At 37.3% G+C, this 14,097-nt stretch overlaps 1 pseudogene; it reads right to left on the bottom strand.

The window, feature by feature from the left end:
- Positions 1 to 2,871, bottom strand: part of LOC140246770 (toll-like receptor 4) — a 37,645-nt pseudogene extending 34,774 nt beyond the window's left edge.
- Positions 2,872 to 14,097: the final 11,226 nt, after the last annotated feature.

Genomic DNA, 14,097 nt, shown 5'->3' with positions numbered 1-14,097 from the left:
CCAGGTCCAGGTACTGTAATTCACCCTAATTTTCACCGCTAATGGTTTGTATTAGTTTGCATTAATTAGTATTTTGCATTAGTTTGCATTGATTAGTAGTTTGTATTGAGTTTGCATTGAGTTTGTATTAGTTTGCGTCAGTTTGCATTAGTTTGCATTAGTTTGCATTAGTTCGTATTAGTTTGCATTAGTTTGCGTCAATTAGTAGGACCCTGTTAGACCCTATATTTAGATCTAGGTTCCTAAGTCCAAGTCTAAGACTTGTCTAGACAGTAACGTTTAAGTTTTCCGTCTCTTTTCTAACGTTAGACTTAACGTTAATCAGAACTGTCAGGGTCCGTATTCCGAAAGTCTAAAGAAAGATGTAGTGTAGGACTAGAATAGGCCTAAATTACTCTAGGGCAGGCCTGTTTCTAAAACTAAGAAAGAAGTCTAAGACTAAAACTTAACCACTCAGAATCCTATTCCTATTAAAGTCTAACACCGCTAGTGAAATATCAATGTTCAATTATCTACTCCATACCATACTGTCTTAAAATTACATAGACAGCGATCTAGTTGAAAATAGATTATGTGAAAAATAGGTAGGGGCCTACCCACGGTAAATGGACAAAATAGAGACAGTTAAGAATAAGTTGTATTTTAATTCTTATCGGATCTAGACAGTGTCTAGACCCTAGTGAGACTGGGTTGCGTAAAATGCATGCATGATTCCATGCTGCATGCTAAAACTTAACGTTACAAGTAAAAAAGTTACATTACAAATTTACATGACATAACAAAATTAGGTTCAATCCAGAAGGAATAGGCCTAGAGAGCGGATGTCACTTCGATCTAGACCGGTTCTAGATTTATTTTTTTTTTTCTAATTAAAGAGTCCTGTCTCGTGTAGGGCTTAGACTAAACCTTCTGCAGTTCTAACGTTAGGCTATTTTTTTTTTTTCTGTGAGTATCGTGCGTAGCCTGAGGCTGTAGACTCGTGTAGCCTGCTACGTAGCCAGCCTAGAATAAACGATATAAAAACTAGACCTAGTCTAGATCGATCTAGGTCCAGACATCCGATTTAGATCTATTTTGGTCTAGACAGACTCTAGCATAGACTGTACAGATCTAGATCTAGTATTCTAGATGCTAGTTAGCGGCTAGGCCATGTAGCATCACATTACAGCCCTGGCAAGCTTCATATTTATAAACGCGTAACGTTACAGCAAGATCGGTCTGGGAATGTAAGCAAAACGTTCCAAGAACGATCTGTTATTTGTTAATGCTATTGTTATGAAGCCTGCTCTGCAATCAGGGCATAAATGGGGGATGGAGGATGCATCCCCCAGGGCCAGAGGTTGAGGATGGTGCATCATGAATACTTGTACAATGATGTATACATGCATACATAATTATGGCAGAAGATTAATCCTAGTCATTCCGCTGTAGATACTGCGTTTTTCCTTGGGGAAATTCGTTCCATTGTAGATACTGCGTTTTTCCTTGGGGAAATCAGTCAATTGCATGGGGTTTCCCCAAAGTATCTACATTTTCCTTAATAACTTAAAAACAAAACAAAAACACAAAATGATATTTTCCAGGAAAATTGGTAGCTAGATAGACTAAAATTCCACAATGAAGGAATTTTTCAAAAGAGTATATTTTCCAGGGGCTTTGGCAAAAACATAAAATGGTGAATATCTCGGTTGTTGAGAAATGGAGATGGATGTAGATACTGCGTTTTTCCTTGGGGGGGGGGGGGGCAGAAATGCTTGAGTCCCTATTTGCTCAAAGATATTCGATGCGAGGATAAGATTGGTGAGATTCGCATATGCCAAACGCGATTTTCCAAATTTATGACAGATATACTGTTCCATCTGAGGTCCAGAACTCGCAGCGAAGTCATACCGAAAAAGTGACTGGGTTCAATATGTCGCAGTTGGTTGTGGATAAGGGAGAGTTCAGATACGTCTGTTAAATTTTCGAACCCTCTTGGAATGAGCTGTTGAAGTTTACCCGAGCTAAGCTCTAGCACACGAAGCTTTTTTCCATGTAATGCATCGAAGAGTCCGGGTCGTACGGAGGTGAGACCTATATTTCTGATATGTAAAGATAGGGTAGTGACGACGACCCTACACCCTCAAAGAGGTGATGAAATTTTTCCTCTGGAAGTATTCCGTTCATAGCAAGGTCTCGGATTTTGAGGGATGTAATTGTGGCTGGGCTGACGAGACGTATCGGGTTGAAGGACAGATCGAGAAAATGCGCACTGCAGTTCATCACAAAAGACTTTTCTGAAAGCTCTAGGATCTTGTTATTTGAAAGTGACACAGATAGAAAATTTAATGTCACGTTATGACAGTCGGTCCAATTGACGTTCTGCACAAGGTTCCCACTCAAGAGTAGATGGGAGCTTGTAACCAACGCCCTAAAAAGACCACTAGAAACATATTTTAAGTTATCACGTTGTAACACGATAGTCATGAGGTTAGTGCTTGCAAACATGTCCGCTCTTAGCACCGGAAGGAGTGGGTTGTCTGATAGATTTAGAATGTGCAGAAATGACAGCATCAAAAACGTGCCACTTTCTATAATTGAAATGTTGTTTCTGTCAATAACCAGATCACGTAGTTGTTTGTAAGTAGAGAATGATGCATTGTGCAAGGCGGTGATATGGTTTAATCCCAAATTGATACTCTCAATGTTGTCAGGCAGATAATCCGGCACCAAAGACAGCCCCATATCGGTACACATCACCCTGCGAGAATCCCGGTCGACTTCACAGTTCTTGGATCGATCTAATGCACATACCGTCTTCATTATAGAGAAAGAGATGAGGTCGTGCATAAAAGTGAACAGGATGAGGCGGGCGCTGGCCTTAAAATGCATACTCTGTGCCAAGGTATGACAAAAAGAATACAAAAAACATATTTGAATACCCTTAAAGATTCATTCTCCCTTTTCACTGTACACTTTTTACATAGTTGAACATTTATAGGTATGAGTCCATAGTTTCATTTTGTGTGGATCTGTTTTAATTCTAATTCAATTCAAGACCTGTAATAATTTGTGTCCAAAGCACGTTGACAATGTAATACTACGGGAAATTCCTTGTTTCAATTTACCATCCCTTTATAGGTGGATCGTACTACGTAAAATCATTAAGAAGAGTTTATTTTCGTTAATTTTAATCCATTTTAACCTACTCTAATGAACTCCCACAGAAGCACATATTATTGGATTAAAATGATTACAAGAAAATTAAACAATTTGTTAAAAACTGTTTAACTAATTACATAACTTTGCATGATTGCCTACGACTTTTTTTTTCCCCAGCCAACGACGTATAGTGATAGAAATGTGCAGTTTTATAATGCCCCGTCACTGTACAGGCATGCTAGCCTGGAACCAGTAAACTGCACATGACTTGAATATGAGACCATTCTGGAGCAAATGATTTTCACACAACGATAGAATGTACTCTTAAATGAATGTTGTCCTTGGATACTAGGTTGAAGTAAAAAGAAATCGCAGCAATAACCATAAAGGAGCCACTCAGATGGCAACCTCGTCGGCCCGTAAGATACGACCCCTTCCATTTCCTGTCAACACATACTGCAGGCTAAATGAAAAGTAACACATGACAGTTCGTAATATAAGTACTGGGTTTTTTATAGGTAGGTAAAGTTTGAGGTTTCAATGCAGGAAAATTACTTATCTTGCCTATGATAAACCACTTAGGATGCAGTGTATTATTTGCTGTGGAACAATGTTTTGGTAACTGGGACGCTTCCTAGGTAGCAAAGAGGTTAGCGGACCAAATCTCAAATAAGGCCCGAAATCTAAAATCCATTCCTGAGATACAGTGTGTGATAGATGTGCGAGATATAGATTATGACAGTCAAATCAAAGTCAATTATATCTTTTGAGCGGGGGAGGGGGATTTGGGGTGAGTTACCATAATTATAACAAGGAGTACAGTGACATTATTTTAACGAGGAATTTTGTTGCGAGCATTAATTTGTTTTCTTCTCTTTTGTTAACGACGCCCTTAGGCAATTCCTGAGTGCAGGGAAAGTTTATCTTACCTGCTTTAAACACGGAAATCGTCAAAAGAAAACCGTCGGCAATAGCTTTGATGGCGATCTGGCAGTGGCGTATCTAGGGGGGGGGGGGCAAGGGGGGCACGTGCCCCGGGCGCCACTCCTTGGGGGCGCAAAAAACGAAAAAAAAAACGAAGAAGAAGAAGAAAAAACGAAAAAAAAAACGAAGAAGAAGAAGAGAAAAAAAAAAAGAAAAGAAGAAAAGAAGAAGAAGAAGAAGAAGAACTACTCGCCCGGAAGGGGGGGGGGGGGAGAATGGTGGGGGGGGGGGGGCACAAAACCAAATCAAACAAGATAAAAACAAAACATGATGATGACGGGGACAAAATGACAATGTTTATTGAGTTCTGTTCTGGAAGCTGAAATACAAAAATTTTCGGCTCGCTCGCTGCGCTCGCTCGCCAAAATTTATATAAGAAAAGAAGGTAAGAACAAAACGTGATGATAACGTGAACAAAATGGCAATGTCTATTGTGTTCATACAATGTCATTTTATATTTAGCGGGCAAAATGTTTAACGGAGCAGCGGCTGCTATTTCTTTCGTTCTGAAGCGGCAGCCAATTGGATCAAAAGAAGGCGCCAACGGTTTCGAACATGGGGGGGGGGGGGGGCAAAAAAATAAAAACAGATCAAACAAGATAATAACAAAACGTAATGACGACGTGGAAATATACAAATTTCGGCTCACTCGCTACAGCGTAATAATCTAGAGTATTTTTTCAAGTCCTCAGTTTGTTGGTATAAATTGTCATCTATAAGGTCGTCACTATATCTTGATTGGAATTATAAGATATAGTACGCAAAAAAATGACAAGAGTTCCACGTTTTGTAAGCTGAAATAGAAAAATTTTCGGCTCGCTCGCTACGCTCGCTCGCCAAAATTTTATAAAAAAAAAGAAAAAAAGAGAAAGATAAGAACAAAACGTGACAATGACGAGGACAAAATGACAATGTCTATCGTGTTCACACATGTCATTTTATATTTAGCAGGAAAAATGTTACACGGAGCAGCGGCTGCAATTTCATTCGTTCTGAAGCGATCGCCGATTTGATCAAAAGAGGACGCCAACGGTTTCGAACATACGGTGGGGGGGGGGGGGCGCAAAAAACAAATAAAAAAAGATAAGAACAAAACGTAATGACGCGGAAATGCACAAATTTCGGCTCACTCGCTTGTACTATTTTTGAGTATTTTTTCAAGTCCTCAGTTTGTTGGTATAAATCGTTATCTATAAGGTCGTCACTATAGCTTGATTAGAACTGTAAGATTTGATAAGCAAAAAACTGATGACAAGAATTCCAAGTTTTGTACGCTGAAATACAAAATTTTTCGGCTCGCTCGCTGCGCTCGCTCGCCAAAATTTATCAAAAAAAAAAAATAGAGATAATAACAAAACGTGATGATGACGCGGAAATATACAAATTTCAGCTCACTCGCTCGTACTAATTTAGAGTATTTTTTCAAGTCCTCAGTTTGTTGGTATAAATCGTTATCTATAAGCTCGTCACTATAGCTTGATTAGAATTGTAAGATTTCATAAGCAAAAAATGACAAGAATTCCATGTTTTGTAAGCTGAAATGCAAAAATTTTCTGCTCGCTCGCTGCGCTCGCTCGCCACAATTTATCAAAATTCATTACATTTAAATCACCCTCAAAAGACCCCTTTTAAGTGCTTGAAAAAACATATCATATGGACTTTGTTTAAAGCGTATTATATCGGGACCATGTGGAAGAACAGACATATTTTGAAAATATAACTGAACAGGCAATCCCCCGTTTCTTCTGTACGTATATGCAATGTATATGCAACTTGTAATGTGTGTATTTTTGTATGAAGACGGAAATAAAAACAAACCAACAAACAAATAAAGTCCCTACCGGGATGGGGTTAGGGTTGAACACTTTTTCAGAAATTAGGGGCGCAATTTTAGCGCTTGCCCCGGGCGCCGTTTTCCCTAGATACGCCACTGCGATCTGGTGACAAATAAAACGGCAAGGTTAGATGCCTTTAGAGCTGAGGTTATGCACAACCATTCGATGCACACTTATAAGATTATCTGCAGTCCGTAATTACTGTGACTTATTCTTATTCTATCTGTACCTGCTGCATGTAACGAACTCACTTTTCCCAAGAGCCGTTTAGCATCAACCTCAGTGATGTACTTAAGCACCTGTGAAAAGGACAAATCAGCCAATTAAAAAAGCATTGCAATTGTAGGCGGAGTATATTTTCCTGTCACATGCCGGGTATGATTTCTAAGAAATGAAAAATATCCACTGCGTTTATTAGGTACACCACATAGATCGCATGTACCAATATGTGCCCGCCTCAATCCGGAATAGCAAAACTAACGTGCGCTCCCACCTTTGCGCGCATGCAGACAGCCTAGTGTGCGTACTGCGGTGGATGGTGGCAATTCGGCCATTGCTCACCACTTGAGGAACAACCAAGAGTGCGCGGAACAATACTGTTCATCTTGGTTTAAGGTTCTCAGCCGAGCGAGAAGTTTCACGCATCTGCGCATGCTCGAAGCAGTATACATTCAGCTCACGAACCCCATTCTGTGCCGTCAAAAAGAGTTCGTAAGAACGCTTGCATTATCGTAGGATTAATCAATCTAACGGCTGGCAGCAAGGCTAATTTTGTTTACCTTGACAGCCAATCACAGCTCGCCATTTCGCCGATATGGTTTCCTTCGCTTCCTTTACATTGTTTCGTTTCTGGCTTTCTGTTCATTCATGCGATTTTACTCTGATGAGTGCATGTCGAAAAGCTTAAGTATGTCTGTGTTGAATGCTATTTTTCGATTTTGCAGTACCAAGCACTTATTCATAATGTCATTATCGAGTATTAAAAGCAATAACTTCTTTCTTGATGAAAATCCTTCGAAACTTTTTCTTTGCAGGTCCCTCTTGTACTTCTAATCATCTTAGTCATATCCTCCCTGTATCTCATCGTCGCTCCCATCATTATCGACCCGGTCATCGAGTTCCTCTACGCCTTCCTCTTTATTCTCTCAGGCGTTATCGTTTACATTGTCCTTGCGCGTCTAAAGATCACCTTGACTGGAATAAGTAGGTGAAAGAGTTTATTACTACAAAGTCTTGCAGTTCCGGTGACAAGTACAATGTCTTCACGATCCGATAACGACTCGCGCACGTACAGTGATGCTACGTAGATCCATAACTTTCCAACGTATGATCTATAGGGTACAGCGCTTAATAATTCATAAAGACACACTTTTTGTTCTATGATATTCTTTATTTGAATTTCATTCAATATCAGGTTAATGTTAACAACGAAATTAACATGACAAAAGAGAAATAAGCGACTGCAATCTTCTCTCTTGTGCTGCTAAATCATTTTTTCCAAAATACAATGCAACATATTTTGGGGTTTTTAGTACAAATAATACCATGTTTGTATAAAAGAAATGACATGAAATTCTGTATGACTCTCAGAAAAAGCTATCTTGATCAAAATAATCAAGCAAATCCATATCCCCATTACACACAAAAAGACAACAACTTGTGCTGCTGAATCACCTTCTTCTTTAACATACTTGTCTTTTTTTTTGCAGAGCACACACTATATACAAAAAATCATATCAAATTCAGCATAACTCTTGAAGAAAAAAAAAAACAATCTTGATCAACTTGATCAAATTAATCAATATCCGCTACATAACATACACTCCCTTACACTCAATTGAGAATACAGCATAATACACACACACACACACACACACTCAAGCGATTAAAAACTTTGACAGCACCGAATGTTTGTCCCAATAGGTTCGGTGTTTCTCTCTCTCTCTCTCTCTCTCTCCTTCATTTTAACTCGTTTGACGGAATACTCAATTGTTGATATCCTAGGAATAGGCTGGAGCTATAAACAATACTTCAGTGCGGTGAAGTTCCCTATACGCGAGAGATTGTGCTTGTTGTTCGCGTGATTTTGTTTGGAATTACATTCATTTTGTAGGAACACTAATAACATAACGCAGTTAAGATGTTTCACAATCTATGGCTGGAATGAAAGGGGTAATTAGTAGCCGTCATATTATTAACAATGTCATACATTACAAGTGTTCTCTTATTTTTATAATAGAACATACCCTTGAGATTTCCGATGATAACATGACCCTTCGGCCGTAATAAGGCAAAACAACGTAACTCAGAATATCATGTTCTGAGAAAAACGAGTTTGAAAATTCAATTGGTTCCCATTTTTCCGTCATAAGAGTAAAACACTTTTGAAGCAGCGAAGTTTCTTAGGCATTAATAAAGAATATCTCGATAAAATTTCAGTAAAATAGGACTTCCCATTTTAGAGTAATTGCCATGTTTAGAATAGATACAGCATTTTAGCGAATCACAGCACTGTGCAAATGAGTAATTCTAGTTTGCCAAAAGAGCGTATCCTTACTTACGTTGTGCGAGAATCCTCACGCGGCAACATATCAATTAGGCAAAAGAACGTATCCTGACTTACGGCGCGTAAGCATTCTCCCGCGAAGCCACTTTAGTATGCCAAAAGAACGTATCTCGACTTACAAATATCTGCGCCTTAACCCTTTCATCAATGTAATTAGGCAGAATGACGTATCCCGACTCAATGGCAACAATCTCTATCATTTGTTTATTTGACAATTTTGTTAACTGGATAATAAAAGTCCCGTTATATGTGTTCAAATATATATTAAGAATAGTAAAACACAGTAGCTTGCAAAATTATCGATGCAAGAGAACATTCATGTTTTTTTTTTCTGAAAACTTACCGAGTATGTGCTAAAATGTAATTAGTTGTTATCTACCAATTACCTTTCATTTTTGTTTTACTTCATTTGCATATACAGTTTATAGTTTATCGAGATGTCCATTCTTTTTTATTATCTTTAAGTGTATTTTTTTTATCCCTTGATGTAAGATTTTTCATTGGGAACATAATTATATTTGGTTTATCATTCATGTTGTTTGAACAAAAACATGGATTTGGATTAATATCGACAACTAAAGTACGAGTTTGGGTAAAGTCTGTAAAATGAACTGTTTGAGAACTGGCAAAAAAACAAAATAAAATGGGTATTAAAAAATTGTGTAGACATCTGTACATACACTTCGTTTCAAAGAGACATACACGCATTTAATGTGTTAATATTGAGACTCCTATTTTAATTTCTATCTTTTCTTTGATTTATTTATTTATACACGTTCCATTGAGATGAAAGGATTAGAACAGAAAGAATGATATTGTGTACTTTGTTTATTGTTATAAGTTTTTAATGTTTGGTTGATAGCATGAATTGTATCCGTAAGGTTAAAACTTCTAATGATAATATGCCTCAATTCTTTGAACAACAACAATAATAACAATGCATGAATCCAGGTTTTAATGTTTTTAGGTGTAACTTGACCACACACACACACACACACACACGCACACACACAACCAAGCAAGTACAAAAACACACAAAACACACACACACACACCTCAGACTTGTCAGAGTTGCAAACATTCTCTCAGTAGAATAACTTTGAGAAAGACATGACAGAAATGTAGATGCAGAGACTGATTTACATTTTCTGAAAGGTTTATAGGGAAAAATGTGTGTACATCTGTTTCTCAAAGATAACAGCATTACAAAAATCATTCGATTATTTGCAAGTTCTAAAAATATGACATAGATATCTACGCTTTCTTCTTAAAATTTAAGAGAGAGTTTGGTATGCCATTATGCTTTTATCACATTGAAAGCAAATCAGCAGTAACTAAACATTATCATGATGGTTAATTAGAAATAGAAAAAAAAATGTCATTTACTTCCCGAGTAAAGTTATTAGCTTACATACGTACCACAGTTGAACAAAACCCTGGGAACAAAATTTTCAACAGAACATAATTGTTGTTGTTGTTATTTTTTTTTTTCTGGAGGTTAGTTATACTATTACCATATCAGACCTTCGCATCAATTTTTACCTTGGAAGATCAGAACATCTACAAATTACAAATTGTAACGAGACATGAAAACTCGTCACATTGAGGACGAGTTAGGTGATACGCTTGTGGTCATCAGATGACAGTCATCTGTGATCGACAAAGAAAAGAATGTGATATAGGCACCTTGAAGTTATATTGAGCGTGCTTGCGAAACCGTTTTTGTAACCACTCGGCCACGGGTCATCCACGGAAATGGTAAGACAAAAAACAAAACAAAACCAATGTATAGATATAACAGGTGGAAAGTCAATGCCCACTCAACTAACGTGGCCTTGTGAACATCTATTGCATTACTAGACGGAAAAGCGGCCTTGTAACGACTGAGGTCGCTATGCCATTTCTGGCAACTTGGAAAAAATACGTCCCGCAGACATAAAACCTATAATCGGCTGGTTTTGATACCTTGCCTTTAATCACAATTTTCAGTGTAATGACGTCATCAAATTACAAAACAATGACATCGTCTTGAAAGACAATTGTTCAAAGTACAACACCTCAGTCGTCGTCATTGCATACTATGATCGGTTTGACAAAGTCAACCTGCAAAATTTTGCTGCAGTCGAAGCAATGTGGTCTCCAACACACAAAAAAGAGGGATATGGCGCGTGTGTGTGTCTGTGTGTGTGTATAGGTGCGTTTATATACGAACGTGATTTCTACATGGACGAATATGTAATACAAAATTGAAGAAAAAAACAGTAAAATAGCTACGTATTTTGTTTCGTGATCTTGTGGGGTTCGAACCCGCAACCTCACGTCTCTGAGACGTCGCCTTTAACTACTCGGCCACACGTCTCGATGGGGAAATATGGGGAACGTTATGGACTTGAAAGACAGCTGTTCAATATATAACACATTCATCGTACGTTGTCAGTTTACTATTGACATGACGATCTATCACGCGAATATGAGGCAGGTATTAGTACCTGTATGAAATTATTATAGGCATGGTTATCAAATTCCCCTAAAATTTCCTTATAATTGCCTTATTTTTACACAAAGTTATGCTATCCCTTTAAACTCGTCACAGTGTAATTAGAATCATTAACATCATACATTAGTACCATATTCAGTTCCATACCTGATCACGTTTACTAATCAATTAAGATTAATTGTCTAGAATGTGTCATATGGCCAACCTGTATACACACGTATATACACACACACAATGCTAAATGTATGTATCAAACATCTGTAACACAACTTTGAACTAACTGTAGGAATTATTGCTGCACTTATCATCCATACTTTTTATCACTATCTGAAACTCCACAAAAACCACTAATTGACAAATAATCATCAATACAGAAGACTGAATACCTTTTTTACAATGTATAGCTTGTTACATGTATAAATCAGCACAAAGTAACCACGACTACATTGTTGTACTGAATTGATATGAACAAATTTCATTTTATGACAATAAACTATATTGGTTTCAAAGCCCAGCCTGCAAAATTTTGCAGCAGTCGAAATAATGCAGTCTCCAACGCAAAACAAAGGTATACTGTGTGAGTGTGTGCGTATAGGTGTGTTTACATGCAAACGTGATTTCTACATGGACGAAGGTGTAGTACTCCATTGAAGAGAAAAAGTAAAAAAAAAAAATATTATTTTCTTTCGTGCTCTTGTGAGGATCGAACCCGTGCGTGTGCAACCTCACGTTTCTAAGACGACACCTCTAACCACTCGACCATACGTCTCGACGAGAAAATTAGAGGAACGTAAACTTATGTACGTGAAAGATGAATCAGGAATCGTTTGGTCCGCATTCCATTCTCATTTTCAGTTTTAAATTGCAAAAATGTCAACCTCATGAGAAGATTTCAAAAAATAAAATGCATGATTACTGCAGCTTATTGTCACAGCTACAACATACTTAAGTTTCAGAGGAAATGAAGCAAAATCAGCTGAGATAAAGGTGCTTAAACGTTGTCAAGTCAATGCATGGTTTCTAAAAAAATCACCTCCCATAGACATAACACGTAAACATGTCCGATTTTGCGTCTTTACCTTTAAGCACAATTTAAAGCATGATAACGTCATCAAATTTCAAAACTATGACATGGACTTGAAAGGCAAATGTTCAAAGTACAACATATCTGAATTTGGGATAATATTGAGCTTAAACAACAGAGATACGAGCAAATGAATCTCAGAAAGAGTACCTTAATAAAATTAATTCCACTTTTTTGATTTCAGATGATGATATGATGACGTCATAATGTATTCATGGAGATATTGATACTTGAAACGTTATTTCCAATTCATATGTTTTTGTAATATGCAATAAAAACATAGGGTAACCAGACGTTTTAAAGAGCTATGGCGAAATAAACAAAGACATGTTTTTCGCTATATTTGCACATAGACGCGCACACGAAATTTCAACTTTGACGCCAACGCATTCCTTTGTTATAGGTCAAAATTGATCGGAAATCAATGGATATTGTTACTTAATGTATCAGGAATCCAAATCTGTCAAAAAATGTGCATTTTCATTTTGCTTACGCGCACTACGCGCGAAAATGTGCGGACGGACGCGAACGCGCGAAACGCTTAGAATTGTCTGAAACTTCGAGATTTCCCATTGGTAAGTTATTTTGAGCCTTTTAAAAGTTTGACGCGCGCGTACGCGCGCGTAATAATGTCCTAGGTAATTAGCATTAAAATGTAAGATAGAGCGTGACCTGAACTTAATGTCCACCGAAAATGATACAGAAATGACCTTTAGTTATGAAGTTATGATCGATCATGTAACATGGTCCGAAAATCACAAAATGGCGCCTAGATGACGTCATAGATATGTTACTGTCATGAAAACCTTATTGTGGCTAGATATTGTCATGAGACATGTTCCCTGAAAATGTCATGTTATTCCGTAATGTCATTCTTGAGATATTGATGACACAAAATTGTCCAGAAAGAAAGAAGAATAAAAAGAAATAAAGAGAGATTTTGACAATCACAATAGGTGATACGCTGATAGCGTATCACCTAAATAGCACACATAACATTTTTACTCCTTACTGTTGTTGAAGATCAAGTGTAGTAAGAAGTAAATACTTGGGTAAAGAACAATTATTAGGCAGCTTAAACGAAGGGAAAATTTGCAACAGTATTCACTTTAAACACATTTCAATAAACGTCTCATCACAACAGCGATTTGCTGTGCTGCAATTTACATCTGCGTTGTCTGAGAGCTCCCGGAGGGATTAGGCTCAAAATAAGATATGAAAATTTTGCAGGAAATAAGGTTACTATTTCCCTGGTTTTCTGAAATAAGTTGACATGTTTCAATCGACATGATATTGATTTTGAGGGCAAGCATTTACAACAATATTTGATATGAACAAGTGATAGTTTTACCTAAAGTTGATAGTCATCATTTCATAGGGCAATAAGCCCTCATCATATTTTTTTTTTCGAAATAGAACCTTTAGTTTCATATCAACATAAAAAAAAAAATCTTTCTTGTGCCTTCATAATGTGAGAATAGTCATTAACACTTCACAGTTGAGTTTTGCGAGTTCTTAATCTAACTGTGAAAGATTTACCTGATCCTATATAAACAATCCGAGTGTTATTATTTTTTTATATTCTGACTGATCTAGTGCACAATCCACTCCACCTTTCATGAGATTCTGACGGGCGTGCACAGCTGTTCTGAAATCTGTATAGTTGCTCTTTTCTCTGCTTTCGAACTGCTCGGTAGACCACTGCAGGAAAATGTAAAAGAAATGGAAGAGAATAATTAACACAAAATAAGGCACTCTTTCCGTAAAAGACAGTGAATTTCAACTCTGCTTTAGTTATATCATGTGATTAAATCCTTCATTAGACATGATTGTGTGTAACAAATCCTCTCTCACAGACCCCCTTCCCCCCCCCAAAAAAAAAAAAGCAAAGGAAATGAGAATGAGTGTTTAATATCGAAATACACTCACAATATATATTATTCAATATCATACAAATACCCCTTGAGGATATACAAGGCTGTGTGTTTAT

Source organism: Diadema setosum, chromosome 3, assembly GCF_964275005.1.
Source record: "Diadema setosum chromosome 3, eeDiaSeto1, whole genome shotgun sequence".
In the NCBI taxonomy this organism is placed as follows: domain Eukaryota; kingdom Metazoa; phylum Echinodermata; class Echinoidea; order Diadematoida; family Diadematidae; genus Diadema; species Diadema setosum.
Note: the sequence above shows the minus strand (reverse complement) of the source record. Positions and strands in the feature narration are given on the sequence as shown.